Genomic DNA, 7070 nt, shown 5'->3' with positions numbered 1-7070 from the left:
TAGGAAACGTGTCATTTTGCTTCCGCTTATGGTTTCTTTTGAGGTTTAAGATGTATTAAAACTTAGTTTACAAACTTTTATTTGTAAATAGTATTTTTAAGTTTTTTGAATATTTGAAAAATCAGGCCTGACATAAATTTGTTTTTCAATTGACTTACGTTTCATTTTGTATCAACCAAAGTCTTTTGTTAAAAATTAATGACCTCGACTTACCTAGAAAAGTTGGGTCGTTACATCTTTCCCTTTGCAAAACAGACCAATATATAATCAATCATTGGCTCCTTATGGGAAAATACAGAAGCCCTATACATGTCTGTTTCAAGCCTGTGTTGAACAACTTTTAATTCCCTAAGATAAGGAGATTTATCTGAAGGTTCAAGAATAATGACATGAACTCCAGTTGATCGTTAGGGGCAACTTTTGATAATAAGCGCACAACCATGCCCCAATTCCAATGTTGCCCAAAAGTAAAGGCCTTTCTTCACAATGCTCCATAAAGAAAAGTTCGACTTTCACATAAAGATCTTATTTCTTTTTTATTGCTCCAAGAGATCTAATAGATCTATTTTCACCACGCAAATCCCTTTTGTTATCATGGAAAATGTGTTGGTTGTGCTCAAACCAAATCTCTGCTAGCAACACTTTTATCAAATTAACCCATATTTTTTTTAAAAAAAAAGAGGATATGAGTTTCACTATTATTAATATTGAAAAATGAAGAGACAAAGCTCAATGTCATGAGGATTATACAAAGAGCAAATAGGATAGAGGATCAACAGACGCACCTGGACATCTCAACTAGGTTGACACCCCTTAGCGCCCTCATCACATCCAAAAAGCGACAACACAAGATCAAAACCAAAAGCCACAAATAGAAGGCTTTTTTTGTGTTTGTTTTGCCTTTGGACATTACTCCTTTGTTATGGGTTTTAGCTTGGTTGGATATGATGAGGGTGCTATGGGGGTGTCAACCTAGTTGAGATGCCAAGGTGCCCCCCTGATCCATGGTTACATATTCATTGTATAACTCTCTTGTACTATGAGCTTTTGTCTAATTATTATTATTATTTTAATATTAATAAAGAGGTTGTCTCCTTTTCAAAAAAAAAAAAAAAACAAAACAAAACAAAAAAAAAGCCACAAATATAAAACCAAACAAAATCATAAAATAATATGAAAAAAAAATCATAAATCATAGGTAGCAGGTCGAGAACAAAGAAGAATAAGCCTTGATTGAGCAAAAAATCCCAACAAATATTGAATGTTTGGAGAAGATGGAACCAACATTTCGATATAAAGACATAGTCAATTAAAAGGTGCTAAATATTTTTCATGTTATCAACACAAATGGGGCAGACATGAGGTGAGAGGACATGGGAGGGAAGTTTTCTTTGAAGTACTAGAAGTACTAAAGCACAGTTTAATTTTCCAAACAACGTAATCCATATGGGGATATTTATCCAAAGAGTGAGCTAAATAGCCAATGAGTGATTGTTTTTAAAACATCGTTTTGAAATAATAAGTATTTAACAATTAACTCTTAACATAAATGAAATCAAACTCAAACAACTTATCTCAAACTTTCCCTTTCAGTTGCTATACCTAGAATCGTCGAGACGAAAAACAATAAACTAGGCATAGAAGCCCTATCCCGTGATACGATACTTACGAGATGAAACTCTAGCATCAATTGTGCCCTATCTCGTTTAACTACAATGAGATGGAAAACTAGGCATTCGTACAGGCTCTCGTCCCTTGATGATGGGAAACTAAGCATCTTTAGAAGTCTTCATCTCTTATCTAATACCAATGATGGAAAGCTAGGTATTTACTGAAATCCAAATCAAATGACCTCTATGCACAAGAAAATCTCTCCCGAAGGGTTGCTATATATCTTAGAATATTTTAGGTATAGACTAAAACATGCTAATATTATTTTCAAGCTTAAACATTTTGAAAACTTAGCACAATCATAATTGCTTATAATTTTCATTAGTAAATTCATCAATAAAAACATGTTTACCAAAATGTTTCTAAATTCATGCTTTGGAAATACTTTATATGTCAGTATCCTCAAATATTCAAACATCAAAGCATGCTTGAAACATTTGATAGTAAATTCATGTTTAGAAATCAACTTTAAACTCATTTTTGTCACTTATAGAGAGTAGCTTGGACCCTTGTCTTATAAACTTGTTCGATCTCCTTCAGATCTAAAATAATAAAAATAATGGGAAATAATTCCATTTAATTCCCGTTGATCATAAAAATATCAAAACTTTGCTTAAAATTTCCAAAAACCACAAAAACAGCCCAAAGACATTAGCTTGCGTACAAAATATTGTGGCAGAAGTTGGCAGGCGCGCGTAGGGCTTGCCTTGCCATGTCTCGTTCTAACCTCATGTGCAGCGTGTCACACTCACAACTTTTCAAACACGGAACAGACTATTGTGCGGCACTTGTTGTAACTCGATGAACACGTCAGTTGTATGAAATTCGATACGATGTAGCCTCCCTACAGGTTTTAAGAGAAATTGGTTTTATTAAACATGAGAGAGAAAGGAAAGCATTGGAAACATCGTTAAAAAAAACTTTGAAGACTGTCCATTGCAAAGAGAGCTTAAATTGCAAAGAGTACCTCTGTGATGAGATTGGTTTGTGGAACCAATTGGGATGGGAAAAAGTTTAGAGATATTTGAGAGAAACTCTTTTCTTTTTGCAAAACAATAGCGTTAGCCTTATTTTTTCTTTTTTTATTAATTCATTTTTTTAAGAAAATTGTTTTCTTCTAGATATTATAACTCTCTTTCCTTTAGAATAGAAAATGAAGTAGAAGAGAACCATGAGATTCTATTAATTTACAAATAATTAAATTAATATATATTTCAAATCTACTGATTAATTAAACATTAATCAATTAGTTAATAATTAATGAAATCGAATTTAATTAAATAATATTAAACTAAACTATTAATTAATTCTCCAATTAACTAATAACACTAAATTATTTATCTTATATTTAACTTAAATTAATTTTGAATCATATTCAAATATAAGTTTCTCTCAATAATTTTAATATGAATCCAATTCACATTAAATTAATATTTGAACTCATTCAAATATTTTATCTCTCATAAATTAATTTTGAATCATCCCCAAAGTTAAATTTATATAGTAAAGTTTGATAAACTTTATATTATAATGTATCACTATACATTATACTAATTCCCAAGTTAAATTTAAACATTTTAAATTACAACCAATATAAATAAATCTCATCACCCTTTACGAGCTAGGAAAGGGACCTAATGGACCTACAGATTAGAAGCTACAACGATCTAAGATTAATTGGCTAAACTCATTAACCACATTAATCAATATTCGTTAGTTGTGTGTACACTCCACTAAAGACTCACAACTGAACTCTTCTCACTAAAAATATATTTATGTGTCCACGGATATAGACCAATAATAGTAAGTTAGTCCTTCACGAGTGTTTGTAACACCAGTTGGATCAATTTACCGCTTTACCCCTATGTTACCTCTAATCCTTAAAAACCAGTGCTCCTCTAATGAACAACTTCACTACTACAAAAACTAGCTCTCTTGACGTTTTAAAACTGTCAAGAATCACTATTCTTGACGGTTTTAAAACAGTCGTTGAAGCCAGTGTCAAGAAAGTGCAAGTTCTTGAAGGTTGATAAAAACGTCAAGAATAGTGAAAGTTGACGTTCTATAAATGTCAAGTATAAATTTTCATGACAGTTAAAAACCGTCAAGGGTGTGAGATGTTCATGACATTTAATAACCGTCAAGAAATTGATTGTTTATGACATTTTACAACCGTCAAGCATGTTTCATAGTTTTTTTTTAAATAATAATTTAATTGTATTTTTGTTTGTGCTCCCATAATTCTGTATAGTAGTCTAACAATAGTTTCATATATATAAATGGACGATATTCATCAAATATAGTTTCAAAACTTGAACATATATAAATAAAACGCTTCACCATATTTATATATAATCATTTCCAAAACAATACATATATGAATATTTCATATCCTTTGCAAAAAAATATAAACAATCTCATTAGATTGTCATAAGTTCAACTCAACTTCCTAAATTAACTAACTTATCTAAAAACTATCCAAAAACTTCCCAATAGCAGTTTGAAAAGCTCCAAGTCGCGACGAAAAAGCTCTAAGTCATCGATTCTCGCAGCCTGAAATTTTTTTGATGATAATTAATATAACATAGCATAATAGAAATCCATCCATCACTATTCAACTCAACATCATAGTAGATTTTGTGTTTGCACATTTATTCATTCACTTCAGCTTGTGTAATTGTTTAGCGATAGACCATAAATAAATTAACTAGAATTTCAATGAAGTTATTAGTAAGCCAGAAAATACTTATAATGCACACATGAGGGAAAGTAAGTACATTGTATAATTAAACAAACACCACATGTTTTTCTACACACTTATAATTATAATGCACGGAAGAGTAAGACATAATGAAATTGCAAATCTAAGGTGGCCAAGCCTCTAACACTTTGAACTATAACTTTCTTTCAACACAATCAACAAAAAGCCAATACAAATAAAATATGCATAAATCACAACTGGATATCCAACCATTGTTGTTTTAAGTTCTAAAAAAATAAATTCTTGTTACCTATTTTTGCAACTATAGTTAATATGAAAGTGTAACACAAAAAAATTAAACAATATTGAAAGTGCAAACATGGTTAAAAAATTAAACAATATTACTCACACATTCATATCAATAATAGCTGAAGCAATATATACAAAAATTCAATTATAAATCACAACGAGCATCATACACCCAATTAATAATTATTAAACCAACTGATACCAATATGTGCAAGGAAGTAACAAATCAAAACCATCATGATCATTATCAAAGAGCACATGAAACACCATAAAATTCAATCCCTAGACAAAGCAAGCAATTCATCATCAATTAACAACAATATTTGAGCAAAAATTCTACACAAAATCCTAGGAGGAACACGATATTGATTTGTAGATTCCAAATTCGTCATCATTTGCCAGAATTCATACATAACAAAATCATCCAAATCCATGAACTGATATAAAAAAAACATCAATGAAGTAGCTATTTACCAAGAATCGCTTGGTAACCCAAATGTCCTTGGCAACATGGTTGGTGACCAGAGACAATGGGTGGTGCAACTATATTTGATAGAGAAATTCCAGCTAAAAGAATTATGCATATAAAAGACATGTTATAACAGAGCAAGCACTGAACATTAGTTACAACATTTACTCAAAAATTAAATCCTAGAACACACCAAAACAACAGAAAAACCTATATTATGCACGCAACTTAAAGCATCAAATATTTGCTAATGATCTGCCCCAAAAAGAGAAGTTAGACAAGAGTAGAAGACAGAACAACGCACCTTCAGTACTGTGGTCAAAGAAGAAAATGGTTCGATGTCCTGAGCTTGTAATTAGACTACCTAATAAAGTCAAGATATCAAAACATAATACGAGATCTAACTAAAGAAATGATGTCGTTTATTCTAGAGAAATGAGTCTTAGGGAAAATAGTTACATTACTCACCTACTGTGTGACAGTAGGTAAATACGGTCCCGTATAAGCCATATCTCCCTTTATCAATCTGTATCTTCTCATATCAATCATCAACTCCATTGGATTTGTAAGGAGAACCCAAAGCACCATGTGATATATCGATTTTATATTAATCAACAACATTTTATGTGAATCTTTTTACAACTTACCCAAATCTTCGCGAAAGAAATCGAGCAGTAGCTTTGCGAAAGAGACGACGTGCGACGGAGAGACCGTATACAGACGCCGGAGAGTCGCGCGGCAGTGCAGACAACGGAGGAGAAGGGATCGCGGCGGCTGGCTTGGACGGCGGTTGTGAGCGGCGGACGTGGCCGGTTACTGCTTCACACGGTGGCTCGGCTTCGACGGAGACAGAAACAAGACGCCGGAAACGGTTGCAGCGCGGTGAGGCTGTGCACGGCGACGCAAATCTGGACCGGCAGCGGCGAAGGGCAACGGCGCGGTCTTGCGGTGCAGATCTGAAGGCGGCAGATCTGGACGCGTACGGCTGCTTTGCGAACTGAAGAGAAGAGGAGAAGGGTCGCGGCGCTCGGCTTCAGTAGGGAGACGCGGCGGTTTGCGGCAGGCTGCGGACGGAAGAAGAAAATGGAAGGGAAGGAGCGACGGTTTGCGGCGGCTGCGAACGGAAGAAAGAGGAATGGAGGTCGGTCGTGGCGGTTTTTGCTTCGCGAACGGAGAGAAGGGGAAGGGATGGGGCGGCTGGGCTGCGGCGGAAAGAAAGACGGAAGGGAAGGGCGGAAGGAAAAGAGAAAGAAAGGAAAGGAGAAGGGAAAGGAGAAGGGAAAGGGGGGGGGGTCGCGGCGCGCGAGGGAGAGAGTGAGAGAGATTTCTTTTTCCTTTTTCTTTTCTTTTTATTTAAATTAAATATAAATAATAAATATATATATATATATTATATAAAATAAAAAAAACAAAATATATATATAACAATAACATATCATTATCATTATTATTATTACAACGAGCGCGCGAGCGAGGAGAGTTCTTGACGATTAAAAAACGTCAAGAATTTTTATAAATTTCTTGACGTTTTAAAACCGTCAAGAATATTTTATAAATTTCTTGACGTTTTAAAACCGTCAAATATTTTATAAATTTTTTGACGTTTTTTAAAAAATGTCAAGGATTTTTTTATAAATTTTTTGACGTTTTTAAAACGTCAAGTAAAATTTTAAATTCTTGACGTTTAAAAACGTCAAACATGTCGAATTCATACGCTTCTTGACGTTTTAAGAACGTCAAAAAATTAATAGATATTTCTTGATGTTTAAAAACGTCAAGAAAAAATTTATTTTTTCTTGACGTTTAATAAACGTCAAGAATGATGTTTCAGAAAAAATTCTTGACGTTTTTTATTAAAAATGAAATCTTTCTTGACGTTTTTCGAAAAAAAAATCAAGAACGAAGACAGCAACCGGTCAA

At 33.3% G+C, this 7070-nt stretch overlaps 1 long non-coding RNA gene across 1 annotated transcript; it reads right to left on the bottom strand.

Annotated features, from left to right (window-relative positions):
- Positions 1-3971: 3971 nt before the first annotated feature.
- LOC116404413 lies at positions 3972-5858 on the bottom strand. Its single transcript, XR_004217262.1, has 3 exons — positions 5619-5858; positions 5455-5514; positions 3972-4224 (listed from the first exon to the last, which is right to left on the bottom strand). It is a non-coding gene; the product is annotated as an uncharacterized LOC116404413 (long non-coding RNA).
- Positions 5859-7070: the final 1212 nt, after the last annotated feature.

Source organism: Cucumis sativus, chromosome 6 (genome assembly GCF_000004075.3).
Source record: "Cucumis sativus cultivar 9930 chromosome 6, Cucumber_9930_V3, whole genome shotgun sequence".
Lineage (NCBI taxonomy): Eukaryota > Viridiplantae > Streptophyta > Magnoliopsida > Cucurbitales > Cucurbitaceae > Cucumis > Cucumis sativus.
Note: the sequence above shows the minus strand (reverse complement) of the source record. Positions and strands in the feature narration are given on the sequence as shown.